We start from the raw sequence: 23,216 nt of genomic DNA on the forward strand, positions 1-23,216 counted from the left end.
TTGCAGTTTGCCCTGGTTAAGCAATCTCAGTGTGGCTTCTCCAGTGACCACTGTCACACAGGCGCAAAAGCCATAAATTAGATTTCCAAAGTGAACACACTGTCTAGGGGAACAAGTAAACATGAAAAAATCAATGAACTTTCAGTAATTGGTTTACCGTATGAACCAATTATCAATATTGGGTCTGATTCTCTTACTGATGAATGTAAGTTGAGTTCTCAGCATGTAGTCCCATTGAAAACAATGAGTCTAGTTGCCAGGGCTGGTGAAAATGTTTCCATCAAACTTTTTTCTTTGAAAATTGGGTTTTAAACAAACAAATAAATTAAAAGAAAGCAGATAATTTCCACTAATTCATCAGAAAACCCGACCTGATTCGGCGGGTGGTGGAGGGGACATTTGGCAGCCTTTGACCAATAAATCATAGAATATCAGGGTTGGAAGGGACCTCAGGAGGTCATCTAGTCAAACCCCCTGCTCAAAGCAGGGCCAATCCCCAACTAAATCATCCCAGCCAGGGCTTTGTCAAGCCTGACCTTGAAAACCTCTAAGGAAGGAGATTCCACCACCTCCCTAGGTAACCCATTCCAGTGCTTCACCAAAAAAAAAAAATGTCCATTGTCAAAATTTTAAACAAACAAACCAACCAAAATGGGATTTGGGGGTTTCATTTTTTTAATGAAAAGTGAAAATATTCCACAGGCAAAACAATCCCATTTTCTAGTTGAAGAGTGAGATACTACTGTGCATGAATAAGGCTGGCGGATTCTAGGCAATTATTGTAAAAGTACATGGGGGTGAAATCAAGTAACAGAATTTGTGCCTTTTTTTATGCCAGCCTAAATCTGCAATAAGAGAACTGTGGTGTTACAGCACCTATGCCTCTGCCACAGTCCTGAAAACGCTTCTCACATGTGCAACCTCTGCAAGTATCCGCATCTCTCTTATGTACTGGGGAGCATATGGACCTAAACTGGCAGGGGTTTTGAAAAAAAAAATACACCCAGTTGAGTTTTTACAGTTGAAAGTGAGTAGCCAGTGGGTCAAACTTCAATTAAAATTGAAGCTAAAGTCAAGGGTTTGGATTGGAGGCTCAGGCCACCATACTCACAGCCACCTTCCAAAGCCAATTTATGGTTTCTGAAGCAGCATCACAGCACTGCTAGGATGATGCAGATCACAAATCCCATGCTGAAGCATGAGGGCTGGGGACAAAGCATTCTCGGTGATGGGGATCCAGTTATGGAGATCAGGCAAATACATAGACTGACCATCTTTAGAAAGTGCTGCAAAAACCTTCCCTTTCAAAAGAGTTTTTTCATCATAAGAAGAATGCTCACAACACTGACAACCTCATCTATCACTACACCCTACCAACCAAAAAAACCTGTATCCCAAGCAGAGTATTGACCCTACAAAATGATGTGCTAGAGACTCCATGAAGTCCACTTGAGGCTTCACTATTGCTATTGGAGTATTTTTCTTGGAAGCTGCTCAGATACTATGGTATGAGTCGCAGTATAAAAGGAAGGAAAAGAAATTATTTTAATAGATCAGGCAAGTTATGGGGAAAAGTTAGTTGTTTCTAGCCTTCTCTCTGTTTTCTCATAGATGTGTTCAAATTGGTTGGATAGTTTTCATACCTTGCCTCCCTTCAATTTCTATCTTTTAAACTTTTTTAAATTGTAAAATGAAAGGGCCATGCTCTAATAAAATAAACCATACTAGAATGCACATTAAAGACACTTCTTGGGTGGATAAATGCACCAAATTTTCAGTTTTGTGCCTCACAACACATCTGAATTGTAAACCTATAGGCTATTAAGTCACATCCTGGTGGTGATTTATTGCTAGAGTGAAGGATTAGCAGTATGAACAAAACGCTGTGGAAATTAAATCAGCATGTCTTTCACTGATGGATCATTTTGAAAGAAAATGTTTTAAAATTTTATTTACATTAACAGAATGAAATGCAAATATATTGCAATAATGTAAGTCTTGCATACCTTTGGGTATTTGAAAATGGAAAATAAATAGTTTGACAGAGGTTATATCAGAAAATGTTGGTAATAACAGAGCAATCTACCACTGAAAAGAAGGATGGCCAAGTGGTGGCTGGGAAGAGCCACCTATTTTTCCTATTAATATTCCCAAACAAAAAAAAATACCACTTTATTAATTTAAAATTAAGATTGCTAAATGCCATACCATTACAAAATCTACATAGCAATGAAGGTTAAATCTAAACATTAAAGATAACTTAAGGTAATATAAGAGAATATAAAATCATTAATTATGAATATTCTCTTAAAAGCATACATTTATAAACATCAGATATAAAATTATTTCCTCACTTCTGACCAAAAAGTCATATTCAAATACCATGATCATGTGTTGAGTAGGGTGAATAGTGTATGAAATTCATCCCTGTGCGGAGGGGCAGCACAAGCTCTTTACCACTTGTGTCTCGCTTAAACCCTCAAGGGAGTTGGACATAAGACATATGTTGCGTACAGTCATTGCACTGGAAAAAAAAATTGATGTTTCATTTTTGGATTTTTTTGTTTAAGGTTTATTTTTTCCAATGCAAGTTTGGGAAATTCCTAAACAAAATATCTTTCTGAAACAAAAAAAAAATAAAAGCTTTTGTGTTTTGGAAATGCTGAAATGAAATTTAGACTTTTGATTTTTAATTTTTTTTAAACAAACCTATTTGTTGAAATTGACTCAAATTAGTAGACAGTTTCGATTGCCCTGAATCTGAATTTTTCAGCCAAAAAAAATTTTGCATTAAAAAAATTGCCCAGCTTTTGTTATGGATATAGTATACATCCATGTATTGTGCTAGATATTCACTTTTCAGTTATACAAGCACAGATTGCAAAGAATTAATGCTTGGGGTTTCAAAGAGCCTAAATGAGCTGGGTGTCCAAATCCTGTTTAATTTCAACAGGATTTGAATACCTAAATCCACTTGGCTCTTTTGAAAATTCCATTAAAATACAGATGAGTCACTGAAGAAATTTTAGGGTATTTATCCTGCCTTGGAGCCAAACCATCCCAAGGGATCAACTGTGCTGATCTGGCTCCCACTATGAGCCAGGTCCAAAGTATAGCAAACTCAATAGAAATAACCCCATTGATTTCAATGAATTGTGGATCCAGCCCTAAAAGTGAACTGCTAAATTGGAGAGGTCTGGGTCTAAATCTGCAGTTATTACCCAGGAAAGTTTTTTTTTTTTTTTTTTTAAATCTAATATAATCCTCTAACAGAGTGAGATATGTTGTGATTATGTTGGAAGGTTTAATTAATAGGGGGTTAATTTAAATTTATTATATATATGGATAGTTTATGTTTTTCAATAAGTTTTTCATAGGTTTTTTGTTCATTAAATATTATTTTTAAGTTGCCAAGTAACCTACAATTTGAGATAGGCATTGATAAGAAAAATAATTAATTAAAGTATTCTTATGAAATAGACATACCATTTCATAGTTATTCATCAAAAAGTTCAAAGGAAGCAAAATTAAGGTCATATGCTTAAATGAAAGGAAAGGAAATAGAATGTATGAACTCTAAGTATTGCACTCTCAGGCCCTGATCCTGTGCTGAATTTTGCACATGTGATTGGCCCCATTCAGCTGATGTGTGTAAAGTTATTCAAATGCATAAATCTTTTCATGTTCAGGGCCTTTATCTACCTGGTTTGGGGAAGGGGTGGAATAAACTGGGAGGAGTCATTGCGAAATGGTCCCAGTTACTCCTCCATGCTTTGATCTATTGTCTAAGTAGCTCACACAATGCTGTGAACAGTGTACTTACTCCTTCTCATGCTACTTTATGAGCGCCGAGTCCAAGTCCCAATAACAAAAAGCTAGAAGAAAATATATCAGAAGAGGTACAGTATTGGCAGCTGTTTCTGGGATGAAATCTGATAAGACTCTGGGCCTGGAAGGGGATAAATAAATTTTTAATCAGAATGGATTAACTGGGCGACTGGCAGCTTTATTTAATGTTGCACTTTATTGAGAGGGGCTTGAAGAGTCAATGAAGGTAGCAAATATTGAAATTCATTAAAACAGGAAATGAGCTCACTGCGTGCCTCATATTCTACATCCTTATTAAATAAATATGCTAAAATATTCACTAAAGTACTAGCCAACAGATTAACTAAGATTCTGCCCTCCTAATCCATAATGATCAAACAGGTTCACTCAGGGCAAGTAGCAGTCAGATAACTTATTTTAGGGTCTTGGAGTGCTTTAGTCAAGCCCATGAAGGAATAGATTTTAACCTATTTTAACCTAATAGATTTTAGCCCAATGCAGAGAAAGCATTTGACTGTGTGGAAAGGAAGTTCCTGCTGGTTATTTTATCAGAAACTTGGATGGGCCTTAGTTTTCTGAAATGGATAGTGTGTGGCTTCATCCTTGTGCAAAGGGGCAGCACAAGCTGTGTACCACTTGCATCTCACTTAAATACTCAAGGGAGTTACATGAGATGTAAGTGGCTCATTGTCATTATGCTGGCTGTCTCAACATGGATGGGTTTCATCCAAAAATCTTTGTATGTCCAACCAGTTGCAGTATTAATGAGTTAATGACAGGTTTCAGAGTAGCAGCCGTGTTAGTCTATATTCGCAAAAAGAAAAGGAGGACTTGTGGCACCTTAGAGACTAATCAATTTATTTGAGCATGCATCGTATGCATCCGATGAAGTGAGCTGTAGCTCACAAAAGCTTATGCTCAAATAAATTGGTTAGTCTCTAAGGTGCCACAAGTACTCTTTTTTTTTTAATGAGTTAATGGTCACATTACTAATGCATTTAATCTGTACAAGGGAGCTACACAAGGCTGCCCTTTTTTGCCTGTGTTATTTGCTCTGGTTATGAGGCTATGTCCACACAGTCTAAGACAACAATATGACAGGAATGCAAGATAGCAGCTATTCAACATAAAATAACACTCTATGCAGATGAGGTGATTTTTGTCTCTCTCAAAATCATAAGATAAAAAAATAATGAAACGTAGGTTCAGGGCTATGACTGGCTGCAACAGGTGTGGCCAACCTGTGGCTCCGGAGCCACATGTGGCTCCTTGCATAGGCACCGACTCCTGGGCTAGAGGTACAGGCACCAATTTCCAGTGTGCTGGGGGGTGCTCACTGCTCAACCCATGGCTCTGCCACAGGCCCTGCCCCCACTCCACTCCTTCCCGCCCCCTCCCCTGAGCCTGCCATGCCCTTGCTCCTTCCCCGCCCCAGACTCCTGCACGGCACGAAACAGCTGATGGGGAGGGTGAGGTGCTGATCAGCCAGGCTGCCAGTGGATGGGAGGTACTGGGAGCTGCGGGGGCAGGGAGCTGATGGGGGGCTGCTCATGTATTACTATGACTCTTTGGCAATGTACATTGATAAATTTTGGCTCCTTCTCAGGCTCAGGTTGGTCACCCCTGAGCTAAAAGCTAGCTCCCTCTAACTCTGAAGTGCTGGATATAAATTTACCTACAGGAGTTAAACTGAAATAAGTAATAAATTCAGACAAATCAACAATCCTTAAAATGCATGAGGGTACAGATTACAAGTAAACTGGGAAAGCTTTTGATTCTTAACTTTAAAAAACTTGGAAAATTTGCCCACTACACTTGTAGAATTGAAGTGTTTAAGATTAATGGTATACCCAGATTCAGATCTCCAACCCTCCCAATCATCATTCTCAATAACATTTTGGAGTCATGCAAAAAGACAAGCCATGTGTTATTTTTAGGAGTGAGGTAAATATTAGTAGGCCTATGCATCATATAGATAAATAGAAAATCGTTAACCATTAGCAACAGCTAAATTGGGAAATAAATTGGTGGGTTGTCTGTGGAGAGGTTTTATCTGAAGACTCTAGTTTTGAGAATGCTTGGTGAAGATCTTGTAGGTCTGTCTGGAGCATTTGCTCCAACCCCTCAGACAGAGACCAACACCTACAAGATCTTCACCAAGCATTCTCAAAACTATGATATCCACATGAGGAAATAACAGAGCCAGATGTGTACCCAGAAGCCTCCTGCTGCAAGACAAGCCGAAGAAAGAAATCAACAGAACTCCACTGGCCATCACATACAGTCCTCAGATAAAATCACTCCAACGCATCATCAGTGATCTACAACCCATCCTGGAAAATGATCCCTCACTTTCACAGGCCTTGGGAGGCAGGCCAGTCCTCGCCCACAGACAACCTGAAGCATATTCTCACCAGCAACTACACACCGCACCATAGTAACTCTAACTCAGGAACCAATCCATGCAACAAACCTCGATGCCAACTCTGCCCACATATCTACACCAGCGACACCATCACAGGACCTAACCAGACCAGCCACACCATCACCGGTTCATTCACCTGCACGTCTACCAATGTAATATAAACCATCATGTGATAGCAATGCCCCTCTGCTATGTACATTGGCCAAACTGGACAGTCCCTACATAAAAGGATGAATGGCAATATACAAAAACCTATAGAAGAACACTTCAATCTCCCTGGACACACAATAGCAGATTTAAAGGTAGCCATCCTGCAGCAAAAAAACTTCAGGACTACACTTCAAAGAGAAACTGCTGAGCTTCAGTTCATTTGCAAATTTGACACCATCAGCTCAGGATTAAACAAAGACTGTGAATGGCTAGCCAACTACAAAAGCAGTTTCTCCTCCCTTGGTGTGCACACCTCAACTGCTAGAAGAGGGCCTCATCCTCCCTGACTGAACTAACCTAGTTATCCCTAGCCTGATTCTTCCTTGCATATTTATACCTGTCTCTGGAAATTTCCACTACATGCATCCAATGAAGTGGGTATTCACCCACGAAAGCTTATGCTCCAATAAGTCTGTTAGTCTATAAGGTGCCACAGGACTCTTTGCCATTGTTATATCAAGAAAATTCTAGAAACAAATTAAATGCACCCCCACTAGCCTAAAGTCTATCCATAATTAAGTTCCATGTTTTCCTATTTTGAAGATTTAAATGCAGCTTAATTGGAACATAGTAATTGTTCTGGCCTTCTACTCGGGGGTGAATTTCACCCCTTATGGCCATTCTTAGAGGGACATGGAGAGAAGAAGAGATTTCATACATCAGGTTGGAGTGCCCAGGATCTTTTCAACCAAGGTCTTCTGAGGTAATCTGTCTTGCTATATGTCTGTACAGTGTCTATAACAATGCGGCTTTGATCTGGCTGAGGCCTTTAGACACTATTACATAAAAATAAATATGAATAATACACATTTATGAGCTGACGGCAAAAATAAAATGTTGCACTTTGCATAAAGACTCTCTGGTAAACTTACTAGATATGCCATTCAACAATTCAGGTTTTGAGAAGCACAAGGGATAAATTTATCATTGCTCATAATTTGAAGAATTCACTTATATAGCCTGTGGAAAGAAGAAAGATATCTCCCTCCATTTCCATTGTAGACAATTTGTGAAATACTTTCAATGGAAAATTTAACACAAGAAATAAGTATGCAACAAAATAAGAAGGCTGAAAAGGAACTTACATATCTAGTTCCCCCCACTTTTTTTTGTTTAGTCAGAAAAGAAACATTCTCTTGGTATATATATATACACACACACACACACACACACACATAGATAGATAGGAAGGAATCTGACAGTAGACAAAAGGTTTGGTATATCAAATGTTTGTTAGTAGAGTAGGATTAGGGTGAGCAGACATCCAGATATTATCAGAACTGTCCCAATATTAGGGGTTTTGTCTTATATAAGCAACTATGCCCCACCTCCCTGGGAAAAAAAAAGTGTCCAGATTTTTCACGCTTTCTATTTAGTCACCCTAAATAGGATTTGAACAACATATGACAAAGGTACACTACAGAAAATAAGGATTGTCTTTATGCTTATAGTGTGACTTCAGCAATCTACCAAGACCTAGATCCCAGGAATATAGTTTGTAGTCTAGAACATTTAATTATGTAATACAAATTGATTTGACCAAAACATTGTGTTATGGAGAATAACATAGCGAAATATCACGTGCCTGTTTTAGGCTAGTTCTTTAGGCCTGTGGCATAGACCTTTTCTCATTTCAGCCCTCCTAGTTATTTTTATTGCTGTCCTCTGGATTATATCAAATTTATTGTAATGTTTCTTGTATAGAGATGCCCAGATAATGTACATCTGAGGTCATAAAAAGGTTATATTCTCTTCCTCATCTGTTATGTGATTCCTCATATGCAACCACAAATTTCAAAAACTTTTTCTGCTGATAGTATAAACTCTATTACAAGTATATTAATATGTAGGATTCTGTAGTGTCCACTATCAACCCTAGATAATTCTCTAGACTCTGTTGCATTGCAAATATCTCCTTCCCTTTGTTATCTGTGTTTTGCATTATTTTTCTCTACATTTATTATCTTATATATTCAAGGTTAAATTTCATTTCATTATCTCTTGCATACATGCTAATCTCCACAGGTCACTTGGTAGTGTTAGTTTGACCATTCCTCACTGTTTTCCAGTATGTTCCAATTTATTATTGTCTGTGAATGTAATCTGTGTGCCTTTTTCCATTTCTTCCGGTTTATTAAAAAAGATTTTTGACACAGCCAGACCTAATACTCATCTCTGTAATACTGCAGCACATTGCTTTTTAACTAAAGTCTTGCACTGTAATACTACACAACAATGTAATATTGGTTGAAATTTTCAAAACCAGCCAGGGTATTCACACACAGATCTTTTATTGAAGCTAATGGAAGATGTATGTAAATCTCCTAAACTAGTTCAGAACTTTCAGCCATTAATCCAGTGATAATCCAGAGTATACAGACCTAATTATTAAAGCTTGGTTTGGATTCAGGCACAAAAATAAAAGTGGTTTGATTTTCAGAGGTGTTGAGCAAAAACAACATCCATTGACTTTATTGGTAGGGGTAGCAGTGAAAGCACATGGAAGTGATATAGTATTTACTGAGTCTTTTGCCACCTCTCAGCCCTCATTCCATATATTTACTCATACCCATATTTGAATGATAGATAGCACAAGGAAAGATATTGTAGTGGAGTGTCAGAAATCCTGCAATGGCCCCAACATTATTTTCAAGAACAAGCCCAATAGGGTACATCATGGAGCGAGGTGAAGTTATTCAGTCAAATTATTTTTCTGCCAAAAAATGAAGATTTTGGTTTACTGAAACAACTCAGAAATGTGTATTGGTTTTGCCAAATTATTTTGGTAAAAAAAAAAATCTAAACATTTTATTTTGACATTTTAAAATGTTTTGATGTGAAATAGCTTTGTTTAGAAATGTTATTTAATTTTATTAAAAAAGAAAGGAAAAGGTCACAGACTAAATTAAAAGTTTTGTTTGACCTGAAACAATTTTATTTTCCATATTTTTTTGAATTGTCGGCAAATCAAAAAATCAGTTATTCACCCAGCTGTAGCATATTGTCAACGGAATCTCTGGTAATATACCATACCGACTGTTTTCTGTTTTTATCAAGGGATTACTAAGCTACATTCACCAAATGGGAAATTCAAGGCTGTGATATTTTAAAGCATAAATAAAACAATGTTTTAGTCCCTTTCTCCTGCTAGGAACATCCTATAGAGTATTTTAGTAACTTTGCTTTATTTCAAAGACTTGCTTTTCCCCTCTTAGTGTCTGAGGCCTTGAATCAGATCATTATTAGTTGTAGCAGCCATCCCATGCTACTCCTCAATTTTATATATAAAACAGCTAGCCACTTAGCTTTTTGGGGACGGGGCTAATGTTAGGTCATCCATATCAGAGACAACACAACTCTTGATGGTGGGGAGGGGGCACAATTTTAATGTTTGGGGAGGCGGGGGCACATGATTGCCCCACATGTCTCCCTTAGGCTGAGGAGCAGCAGCAGAGCCAGGAGTGCCAGGGCAGTGGTGAGTGCGTGCCCCCGGCAGTGGCTGGCTCCTGGAGGCATCAGGGGGAAAGGCAAGTGTGACTCCTTCTGGGGAGAGGCAAGTGTGCATCAGGGTGCAGCTTGGAGCTGCCTGAGGAGTACCTGGCCATACAAAGACAGTGTGGCTTGGGGAGCAGGGCAGCGAGGGCTGACAGACAGCCTGCCAGCACCCTGGTTCCCACAGTACGGAGACCCAGGGGACTGAGTGGGTCAGGTGGCTCCCACCTGCTTCAGATCCCCCAGCTCCTGGAAGGAGGCAATGATTTTCAAACTGTTGGATGTGCCCCTGGGGGGGGGGGGGGCATGCCCCACAGTTTGAAAACCTCTGTGATAAATGGAAGACAAACATTGGGGGGTGGGGGGAAGAGAGAAGAGACACACACGTCACCCCACACGCTCGCCCCCATGTGTCACCCCTATCCATAATTACAATATTTCTCTACTCCTTTTTTACCTCCATTTCCTTTTCATCAGTTATCACCTACACTCTAAAAATAATATTTATAGATTTTTAAGGCCTTCTTTGGTCTGTCTTAACACTGCTGTCAATCTTCCTCTTTCCTGCAGTGCTAAATTAACACCTCCAATTGCTATTTTGTCTTGTCACTCATGCTTCCAGGGGTGCTGATACAGTGCAATGGGACATGTGAGCTCATGGTAGTCAAGAACTGAAAAATCAAATGAACCCAAAGAAAGTTTCAAAACAAAAACAAGCCAAAAAACCCCTACAGAATATATTTAGAGTGGGAACAGAGGTAGGATACCAAGAGACTTAATACTATTAATAGGCTGACTGATATTAATCCTGCTACTAACTGTAACTTTAAGAAACAGCTGCATTGACTTTAAAATTGGTTCAGTGGCCACCCTCTTACAGAAAGTATACACTTAATAAAAATATACTATTTTTAGTCAAGATATCTACAAAATATACCAATAGCATCTGTGTCCTGGGATGGACTACACTGCCAATGACAGACGCAAAGCAGACTGCAAGAGACATGGCAGGCAATTCCTCAAAATTGGGGGTTCATTCTATAAGTAGATTCACCAAACCAGTATCAAAAGAGCTTCTGTAGTGCCACACTGGTTAACAAGAAGCCAAACATAGTCCCTGTCCCAGGGTCCATGCCAGCACTCCCACTTTTGTGCGTGCACCCTGTGTCTAGGCTGGTATAACAAAGAGTCCCAACACCTTCTTCAGTGGTTTCATCTTTGTGTCTTTATTTACAGTGTTCTTGTGCAGTCCCAATTCCCCCAACAACAATCACACCACAGACCCTCCGCAGGGCCTTCTATCCCTTGAGGCTCCTTCCAGTAGGTAAAGAGACAGAGAAACAGCCCTCCTTTCTTCATCCAGGCCACCCCCTCACTAAGGTTTTCCCAGGGCTTTTATAGCCCTCCAAGTCTTTAGCCCAGCTGTTCCCACTTGGCCCAGCTTGTTGGTCTGAGCTAGCCCTCATTAGGGTTTACAGCTGGGCTTGCTGCTGCATACCCATGTCTCTCTACCTGGCCTTTTGACCAGAGAGCCGTCTGCAGCCAGCATTTTGGCAGGGCTTTAAAGGGGGTTTTACCCCTGCCCTGCCACAGTCCCCTTTAGGCATTCCAGCCCTCAGCTCCCATCCAGACAAACAGGTCTAATACAGTGAGAGGTTAGTGAAAACCCAATTCACCATATATGAGGGTCTACTAATCCCAAAGGAACAGACACTTACCCCCCGGTAAATATATCTCTCAGATCTTACCCAGATATCACACTGTCAGCCAATCCTTAGTAAACTAACTAAAGAATTTATTAATAAAAAGAAAAGAAGAGAGTTATTGAATGGTTAAAGAATCATATACATACAAATGATTTCCAGATCTCATAGATCAGGATCATAGCAGGGATGGAATAGACTGCTGGCTTGCAGAAGTCTCTCTTGTAACTTCCAAAAGATTGGAAGGTCCTCAGTCCATAGTTCAAAATACTCCTTTTAGTTGTAAATCTACAGTCCAAAGAACTGGAGTAGGAATGAGGCAAAGCAGTGATGTCACAGCATGCAATTTATAGCCCAGCTCAGGTGCGTGGAAAGTTACTGGCCCAATATGGAGTCCAGGGGTCACATGAGCATGGAAAGTTACTAGTAAAAGTGGAGTCTTAGGTCACACGTCCTCATCTTATGTTCTTGCACTGTTTGCTGAATCACAGGGGTGGCCATAGCCCCCATGCTGTCTGAGGCATTCACAGGAAAGGCCTACTGGGCAGGATAAGTATCTTCAATGGCCTATTGTGAGAGTGGATTGTCCTTAATGGGCCATAAACACATAACTGTCTAGTCCTGATGTAAAGGCAGTGGTTTTCAATCTATTTATCAATGTGGGCCAGGAGTGAAGACTTGGGCAGAGGGGCCGGTGGCAGGGACCCTGGACCTTATTGTGTGGGGCTGGGCAGCAGCCACGACCCTGTACCCAGCTGCATGGGGCTGGGTGGTAGGGCAGTCAGGCAGCAGCCCAGATCCCGACCCTGTGGGGCCAGCCGGCAGCCCTGACGCAGACCGTGGAGCCTGTGGGACTGGGTGGCAGCCCCAGACTCCAGACCTTGCAGGGCTGGTTGGCAGCCCTGGACTCTGTGGGGGTGGATGGCAGCCCTGGACCCTTTGGGGCTGGGCGGCAGCCCCATACCCCATACCCTGTCGGGCTAGGCAGCAGCCCCGACCCCAGCATGCCACGTTGGGCAGCCCGGACCCCACCACACTGAGCAGCCAGGCAGCCTGGAACTCAGACTCCACTGCACAGCCCAGTGACCTTTAGCATACAGCTGGGCCACAGCTGTGTGGTAATTGGGACTCATGCAGCCCAAAGGCCATGGGTTGAGAACTGCTGATCTAAGAGGTATCACCCAGGAAAAGAACACGTTTGTGATACAGATACCATAGCCAATATTCATAACTCCAGATACAAAAATGATACATACATAGAAATAAGATTATCATACTTAGGAAATCATAACTTTTCTATTGATACCTTACATGACATGCTTTGTACAACATTTATTGTAACATTGGTGACTGTATTAGTACAACTAGTCATTTTTATACAGCATCCTTCTATAACAGGGATAATATCTGAGCCTCTATCACATATACATCAGGCAAACTGTAATAAGCGTGATATAAAAGCCAATGTTTGCAAGTTTATGTGAAACATAGTCACTGGTTTTTCCCTGGGTTAAACTGCCTCGGGTGATGTCTCCTAGATTCCATTAGCCATTTTCTGAAGAACTCTTGTTGCCTCAGTCAGAAGGCTTGGGAATAATTATGGACCTGAAGTCACTATTTCAAATAGAACTGTAAATGGACACCATTGGCTCTATATGGAGGCTGTCAATAAGAGACTGGATAGGAAAGCTGGGAGGGTTTAAAATGAATAGTTAATCCCCAAGAGATTACATGTCTAGCCATTTTAAATTAGAGTTATGTGGGTTTTGTTTTAAGAAAATAGAAAATTTCTTTTTCAAAAAATTAGAAACTACCCCCATCATTTAGAGAACATTTATTGGGCACTCAAAAATCAGGAGTTGTTGAAGCTAAATATGCATACAGATCAGTAACTTTGTCCCATTGTACATGTGCATTATGATTCTCTTTGCTTACATGAACACATAGAATTTTTCAAATACAGTAACAAAAAAATAATTAATTTTTTTTCCCCTACAAATGTCTAAGGAGCATTTCTCAGAGTTCTCAGTGAATGAAGAAAGCTGGGCATATATAGAATAGTTTGCCATAGCACTGCAGTATGGCACCTATAAGTATCTAAAGTTATGGAAAAATAGCATTATTATAATATATGATTTCAGATATAGCTTTACCAAATACAGATTGGTGAGGTGAATGCACCTTTAATTTCTTGACCTCGCTCTGGCTTCACCAAGTAACCTCTGACAAAAAGAAGAGGACGTTTTCTCTCTGTTGCATTAGATCAGTGGGATTTCTAAAAAGGCTTAATTGGTTTGATTAAGTCATTGACAGCAACCAGGCTTCATGGGAATAAACCCTTCTTTCTAGGTAGAGTTTATTATTGATAAAGTAGCATTTAATTATCCATAAAGGTTCTTTACAGTATTCAAAATGTTCATTTTCTCTTTTGGATCTCATAGAATGATAGTGAGTTTTTCTAGAAAAAACTTGATTGCCCCCATAAAAATATGTTTAGTCATGTACACATACATACACACACACACTTACTCCCTAAATCAGAATTCTAACTCAGAATTCTGTAGTAAATACTCAGCTGCAAAAATTTCATTAAATGTATAAGAATTCTAACTCAATTAGCTAAGATACATACCAAAAAGTGTAGCCTTGATTAATGGATGCAAGAGAATCAGAGATGCGAGCTTGCTGAAAATCAGATTGAAACTCATTAAAAGGGTTGGCATCATTAACACACTTGCCACATCATCTCTGGTTTAGAGATCAAAGTCTTGGTAGAAAAAAGTTGAGAGTGCAATCCAATGTGTGAGTGGATTGCCTTTTATTTTCCCGTTTAGCTGCATGCCCGGCAGTTGCCATCTAGATTTCTAAAATATTGTCCCTGGAACACAAGAGACGGAATTTCTCCTACATTTCAAGTCCTTCCATATTGTAATAGGTGTCAAAGTAAAAACAAACATTTTTCCTTCCAAGAAGTTATAACCAATCTGAAAGGCAGATAATATATATGTTCTTTCTGATTCATTAGCTCCATCATACAAAGTCTAAATACTTTGGTAAATAAACCTTGCAGAAGTATTTCTGTTTCTAAACATCCCTTGTCTTGTCAAATCAATATCTGTCAATGGGTTTATTACAAGAAATTGAGAGAGAATGGCATGCCTGTAATTGAGAAATATTGACGTTCAAATTTATATGATGCAGGGAGAATTTTTTTCTGGTATTATACCTCCAATAGCTCTCTCATTTGTTTTACTTCCTAAGGGATGGATGAATGTTTTTCATTCCTATTGGCTGAGCAAGAGGATCCTTACTGTTTGTGTCTCCTTCCACCTTTCTTTTCTAGGGAGAAGTCTTTCTCACAGGAATACTTTGAAAGCCCTTTCAGTTTCAAAGTATCCTCACTTCTGTCCCTTCTATGAGCTTACTCAAGAGAGCTTTCCCCCTGCCAGACACCATGAGCTGGGCCAAGCCACTAAGGTTTTATGATCTGCAATGCTGTAAATTATTCAGGGACACTGTTTTCTCATGCTATATTCTTCACTGCACTCTTGATGTTTTAGAAGATACTGGGTAGAACCTCTATTCCCTTCCATTCAGGTGGTTATAGTACTGATATCACCATGATCTCTGTAAGCTTTCAGACATTACAACATTCAAAATCTGAATTAAAAAATTCATATAAATGACAGGTTTCAAAGTAGCAGCCGTGTTAGTCTGTATTCGCAAAGAGAGCATAAGCGTTCGTGAGCTACAGCTCACTTCATCGGATACATTCAGTGGAAAATACATTGGAGAGATTTATATACACAGAGAACATGAAACAGTGGTTGTTACCATACACACTGTAAAGAGCGTGATCACTTAAGGTGAGCTATTACCAGCAGGAGAGTGGGGGGTGGGGGGAGTGTTTTGTAATTATAATCAATGTGGGCCATTTCCAGCAGTTGACAAGAACATTTGAGGAACAGTGGGTGGGTGGGTGGGGGGATAAACATGGGGAAATAGTTTTACTTTGTGTAATGACCCATCCACTCCCAGTCTCTATTCAAGCCTAAGTTAATTGTATCCAGTTTGCAAATTAATTCCAATTCAGCAGTCTCTCGTTGAAGTCTGTTTTTGAAGGTTTTTTGTTGAAGTATTGCCACTTTTAGGTCTGTAATCGAGTGACCAGAGAGATTGAAGTGTTCTCCAACTGGTTTTTGAATGTTATAATTATTGACTTCTGATTTGTGTCCATTTATTCTTTTACGTAGAGACTGTCCAGTTTGGCCAATGTACATGGCAGAGGGACATTGCTGGCACATGATGGCATATATCACATTGGTAGATGTGCAGGTGAATGAGCCTCTGATATTGTGGCTGATGTGATTAGGCCCTATGATGATTCCCCTGAATACATATGTGGACATAGTTGGCAACGCGCTTTGTTGCAAGAATAGGTTCCTGGATTAGTGGTTCTGTTGTGTGGTGTGTGGTTGCTGGTGAGTATTTGCTTCAGGTTGGGGGGCTGTCTGTAAAACTGTCTGTGAGAGTGATGGGTCATCAGGGCTGAAGGTGATGGCTAGTGGCGTTCCATTATTTTCTTTGTTGGGCCTGTCCTGTAGTAGGTGACTTCTGGGTACTCTTCTGGCTCTGTCAATCTGTTTCTTCAATTCAGCAGGTGGGTATTGTAGTTGTAAGAATGCTTGATAGAGATCTTGTAGGTGTTTGTCTCTGTCTGAGGGGTTGGAGCAAATGCGGTTGTATCGTAGAGCTTGGCTGTAGACAATGGATAATGTGGTGTGGTCTGCATGAAAGCTGGAGGCATGTAGGTAAGTATAGCAGTCAGTAGGTTTCCAGTATAGGGTTACCTTAAGTGATCACTCTCTTTACAGTATGTATGGTAACACCCATTGTTTCATTACATTTTGTGTAATGACCCATCCACTCCCAGTCTCTATTCAAGCCTAAGTTAATTGTATCCCATTTGCAAATTAATTCCAATTCAGCAGTCTCTCCCATTTGCAAATTAATTCCAATTCAGCAGTTCCTTGAAGGTTTTTTGTTGAAGAATTGCCACTTTTAGGTCTGTAATCGAGTGACCAAAGAGATTGAAGTGTTCTCCGGCTGGTTTTTGAATGTAAAGTGGCAATTCTTCAACAAAAAAATTTCAAAAACAGACTCCATGGAGAGACTGCTGAATTGGAATTAATTTGCAAACTGGATACAATTAACTTAGGTTTGAATAAAGACTGGGAGTGGATGTGTCATTACACAAAGTAAAACTATTTCCCCTTGTTTATTTCCCCTCCTACTGTTCTTGTAAACTGCTGGAAATGTCCCATCTTGATTATCACTACAAAAGGTCCCCCACACCCCCCCCACTCTCCTGCTGGTAATAGCTCACCTTTCCTGATTACTCTTGTTACAGTCTGTATGGTAACACCCATTGTTTCATGTTCTCTGTGTATATAAAATCTCCCCACTGTATTTTCCACTGTATGCATCTGATGAAGTGAGCTGTAGCTCACGAAGGCTTATGCTCTAATAAATTTGTTAGTCTCTAAGGTGCCACAAGTATTCATATAAATGAAAAAGTATTAATAATGACAAATCTTCTGAGTGCCTGTTATAAAGGGAGCACCTGCTTGAAATCCCTTACCTTCTATTGAGAATATTCACCCTCAGGCAATCAAGGAGGTAAACAATCTTGGTATCAGGCTACACTTAGGTTCAGAGATAATAATAGTATTGAAAATGTCCCTCTTCCCTTTTTGGCTAGCCTGGAGATTCCATCCATTCCTCTGCAATGAAAACTTAGCTGCTATGATTCACACCTTCATAACCTCAAAGTTGCATCACTGCAACACATTCTGACTGAAGCTGAAGGCCATATGGGAACTGCCACTCATGCTATATGCAAAAATCTACTCTTTTTAAGCAAGGAAGACTGATGAGAGTACTTCACATTAATTCTTCACATAGTTCATGGACTTTATTTGGTTGCAGAGTTGCTTCTTGGTCATGATCCTAACGTTTAAAGTCCTGAACTGGTTAGAGGCCTACCTACCTCAAAGATCACCTCTCAGTCCACAACCCACTAAGACAACATGTTCAACAAGAACACCGTACCTTGCGGAGCTCAGGTTGAAACTTTACCAAGAGGGAAGGACAAGGCATTTTTATTGGTGTCTCCTTGATTGTCAAATGCTTTCCTGCAATAGAACAGCTCCAGATTCAATATTTTCAGAGAACAATTGAGCTTTTTGACAAGACTTCTCTCAGTAGGAAATGGTTGAAACTTAAAGCAACATAATTTCTTACAGAAACATAATGAAGATAGAGAGAGAGTAACAACTGAATTAAATAGCGGCGGAGCTCTACAGATTTTACATACATCTCATTCTCACATCTACTCCATGATAACACATTGATGGGAGCTTTAGAAATGCTTAATATACAGAAAGAGAAGGAAAGTGAGTTCATATTAATTAAGTTTAGTGGCAGTTAGGTAATGAATAAATCAGAGACCTGAAATAAAACCACATGGATCACAGGGGAAACTAATGGCAGTGAGAATAAAAAAGCAAACAAATCCCCTTCTCCTTTCGATGATATTATCTTAATAGACACTGAAGGAAGGTGAAAGCTGACTAGCCACTGAGCAGGAACAGAAGTGGAATCATAGATTGATTAAACCTATTTCCATTGTCCTCCACATTACCATGTTATCTGAGTGACAGGCAATATTTAATGCATTTATCATTACAATTTTCCTGTAGTGTGGAGATGTATTGTCTCCATTTTTCATACAGGGAATTAAGCCAGAGAGAGTCTATGGGCCACATCCACAATGGCACTTGGATGCCCAAACCCGAGGCTTAGGTACCTAAGTTCTGTTTTTAGGCACCACTACCTAACCTCACTTGACACCTAAAGTTTTTTCAGTAAAAGCTTCCTAGGTGTCTATGTTCCTGCTTCTGAGCATGTGCACTGTTGTCACACTCTAGGTGGCCAGGTGCCTATCTCCCAGCATGATCCACAAACCAGAGCAAGAGTGGTGTTACTCTGCCTATCTTGCGTGGGGGGCCTGGTATGATCGAGTATGCATGCTCAGAGGCTGCCCAATTCTGCACAAAACTGGAGGAGGCAGAGGAGGAGCTATGGGAAGTTCTGATGTGGGTCTCCCTCAATCTCTCCTGTTGGAGTTTGTTCCACTTTAATTAAATAATTGAATACTTAAATATCAGTTAGGTCAGAGAAAAAGTGAAACTCACTTCATAGCCTAGGAGTTATCCTCACGAGAGGTGGAGGATACCTGTTCAAATCCAGGTGTAGTGAGAGGGGAAGAGGAGGCTTGGACCAGGTGAGTACCCTGATCACTGAATTAAAGGTTATAGGAGAGTTCTTCCTCTTCTCCCCGCTTCCCCCCGCAGCTATTTTATGTGGAGTTAGGCAGCCTCTTAGCATGCCTACAGGATCAGGCCCTGTAAGTTAGGCGGAGGAGCACATATTTTCCACTGGTTCATGGATTGCTAGTAGAGAAAGGCATCTCCCTGCAGCCGAGATTTAGGCATCTATCTCCATGAGAAGGGTGGGGCTTAAGACACACCCATCTTGTTGGCATCTCCCATTGGCTAGTTTAGGTGATTCCCTGCGCTGGCTTTTGTGGATCACATTTCGAGGTGCCAGAGTAGCAGCCGGGTTAGTCTGTATCCGCAAAAAGAAAAGCAGTAGTTGTGGCACATTAGAGACTAACAAATTTATTTGAGCATAAGCTTTCGTGAGCTATCTCTTTCCATTCATTGAATAGAAGCTCAAGCATCTAACTCAGGCTTTGTGTATTGCAGTGGTGTTCCTGTTATTTTTCTAGGTGCCCAAAAGTTAGGAGCTGCAACACTCAGCCCAAATCCCTTTGTAGCTCTAGGCCCACGTGAATTGCCTGAGGTTACAAAGGAAGTCTGTGGCAGAGTTGGGAATTGAATCCCAGGTGAGCATCCTAGCCACTGGACTATCCTTCTAATAGGTTTATAATAATTTAGTCAGAGTGGAAAGATACCCAGTTTACTACATCAGATGCAGATAAACAAATTAGTGAAGAACTTGGTTGATAATTCTAGCGTGTGAACTAATGCTACAGATGTCAATGGAAAGATTACCACTGACTTTAAAGGAGGTTGGACTGGGCCCCTAGCTGGAAGTGAAGTTGAGAAAAAGAACTGCTTTGATGCTACTGCAAACCAAAGACAACTGGGCTACAGAAAGGATGTGAAATTGATCAGAAAACCTTTCATAGGATTAAGATGCTAAATTGAATAAAGTAAAATCACAGTAAATACAAGTGAACCTCCTATAGTTAACGACTATTTTTGCTATACCTTTGTAGACTCTTCATTTAACATGAAAGAGGAAGTACTTTCTTTAATAAATGAGTGGCACTAATACTAAATAACAGTCAACAATCAATTAGAGGCCTAAAAGAATCTCAAACAAAGTTTCATATACTTTAATTGCTTGTGCTTCTTCTCTATAATCACTTTGCATCAGTTTCTCTTTCTTTCAAGTGCCTGAGCATTGTATATACTCTGCTGGGAAATCTGAAGCCAAATTAAATTTTCAATTATAAATACAAACATCTGTGTCAGAAATATTTAAATTACATGGTAATAAAAAACTCAGGATTTACTGTTTATGTCTTATTTTTATCTAAAAATAATGCAGAAATTTTAGAGACCAGTTAAATGAAATTTTACAGTGTTTCCATTTTATGCCTCAAATTACCTTGCATTTGAATTGGGATTGGCATGCCCAAAGAATTGTACATATTAAAATCACAAGAAATCATATTTCCAAAGTTTAATAAATAGCATACAACAAGCCAAGTTTTGACAAGAGGTGATTAAGGGGATGCATGATAGCAGTCTTCAAATACTTGAAAAGCTGCCACAAAAAAGACGGAGAAACATTATTCTCTCTTACTCCAGCAACCCCTTCGCCCCAGTGACCCGTCAGCTGGATGATGTTTTAAATGTAACGAGCGGGGGCACGTAAAGGTCAACTGCCCCAAGAACCCCAACAGATTACAGTTCATTGCACTGGAATCACACCAGAGGTCCGCAGGCCCAGATACCTCCCCAGATACACCTGGAGCAGAGGCAAACTGTGAGTGTGGGCGGGAAGAAGGTCACCGCGTGGAGGGACACTGGAGCACAAGTTATCCATGCTTCCTTAGTGGACCCCAATTTAATCAACCCAGAGATCCAAGTGATGATTCAACCCTTCAAGTCCAACTCTTTCAATTTGCCTACAGCCAAGTTGCCTGTCCAGTACAAGGGCTGCTCAGGAACGTGGACTTTTGCAGTCTATGATGATTATCCCATCCCCATGCTGTTGGGGGAAGACTTGGCCAATCATGTGAAGCGAGCCAAGAGGATGGGAATGGTCACCTGCAGCCAGGCTAAATAAGCCGTCATGCTTAGCTCTGTTCCGGAAACTTCTACCAGGACCCAATCAGAGGTGATGGACCCAGACACCAGGACAATGTCTGCAACAGCAGTAGTGGATCCAGTCCCAGAGACCCAGACAGAGCCAGAACCGGAACTGGCGGAACAACTAGCACCAGACCCATTGCCAGCACTGAATCCAGTACTTGCAACCCCAACACCAGAGGGCCCCACCAAACCTGAACCGGCAGCAGCCGATAACCCTACACCAGAGGCTCAGCCGGAGCCTGAATCCCAACATAGTGCACCAGTGGAGAGCCGTTCACAGTCAACGGAAACAGCCCCATCCTCTACATCACTTCCAGAGGGACCAAGCATAGGTCCACAATCCAATGAGGAACTGATGTCTCCAGCATCAGGAGAACAGTTCCAGACTGAACAGGAAGCAGATGAAAGCCTCCAGAGAGCTTGGATGGCGGCACGGAGCAACCCACCACCTCTCAGCTCTTCTAATCGATCCAGGTTTGTTGTAGAAAGAAGACTTTTATACAAGGAAACTCTTTCTGGTGGACACCAGGAAGACTGGCATCCTCAGAGATAGTTAGTAGTTCCAACTAAGTACCGGGTCAAGCTCTTGAGCTTAGCCCACGATCATCCTAGTGGCCATGCTTGGGTGAACAGGACCAAAGATCGTTTGGGGAGGTCATTCCACTGGGAGGGAATGGGCAAGGATGTTTCTACCTATGTCCGGTCGTGTGAGGTATGCCAAAAAGTAGGAAAACCCCAAGACCAGGTCAAAGCCCCTCTCCAGCCATTCCCCATCATTGAAGTTCCATTTCAGCGAGTAGCTGTGGATATTCTGGGTCCTTTTCCGAAAAAGACACCCAGAGGAAAGCAGTACATACTGACTTTCATGGATTTTTCCACTCGATGGCCGGAAGCAGTAGCTCTAAGCAACACCAGGGCTAAAAGTTTGCACCAGGCACTAGCAGATATTTCTGCCAGGGTAGGTTGGCCCTCTGACATCCTCACAGATGCAGAAACTAATTTCCTGGCAGGAACTATGGAAAGCCTTTGGGAAGCTCATGGGGTAAAACACGTAGTTGCCACTCCTTACCACCATCAAACAAATGGCATGGTGGAGAAGTTTAAAGGAACTTTGGGGGCCATGATACATAAATTCGTAAATGAGCACTCCAATGATTGGGACCTAGTGTTGCAGCAGTTGCTTTTTGCCTACAGAGCTGTACCACATCCTAGTTTAAGGTTTTCACCATTTGAACTTGTATATGGCCGCGAGGTTAAGGGGCCGTTCCAGTTGGTGAAGCAGCAATGGGAGGGATTTACACCTTCTCCAGGAACTAACATTCTGGACTTTGTAACCAACCTACAAAACACCCTCCGAACCTCTCTAGCCCTTGCTAAAGAAAACCTACAGGATTCTCAAAAAGAGCAAAAAGCATGGTATGATAAACATGCCAGAGAGCATTCCTTCAAAGTAAGAAACCAAGTCATGGTCTTAAAGGCGCTCCAGGCCCATAAAATGGAAGTGTTGTGGGAAGGGCCATTCATGGTCCAGGAGCGCCTGGGAGCTGTTAATTATCTCATAACCTTCCCCACCTCCAACCGAAAGGCTAAGGTATACCATATTAATTCTCTAAAGCCCTTTTATTCCAGACAATTAAAGGTTTGTCAGTTTACAGCCCAGGGAGGAGACGACGCTGAGTGGCCTGAAGGTGTCTACTACGAAGGGAAAAGTGCTGGTGGTGTGGAAGAGGTGAACCTCTCCATGACCCTTGGGCATATGCAGCGACAGCAGATCCAGGAGCTGTGCACTAGCTACACGCCGACGTTCTCAGCCACCCCAGAACTGACTGAACGGGCATACCACTCCATTGACACAGGTAATGCTCACCCAATTAAAGTCCAACCTTACCAGGTGTCTCCTCAAGCTAAAACTGCTATAGAACGGGAGATCCAGGATATGTTACAGATGGGTGTAATCCACCCCTCTGGCAGTGCATGGGCATCTCCAGTGGTTCTAGTTCCCAAACCAGATGGGGAGATACGTTTTTGCATGGCCTACCGTAAGCTAACTGCTGTAACTCACCCATACAATGATCCAATGCCACACAC

Source organism: Lepidochelys olivacea, assembly GCF_965140295.1.
Source record: "Lepidochelys olivacea isolate rLepOli2 genome assembly, chromosome: 1".
NCBI classification, from domain to species: domain Eukaryota; kingdom Metazoa; phylum Chordata; order Testudines; family Cheloniidae; genus Lepidochelys; species Lepidochelys olivacea.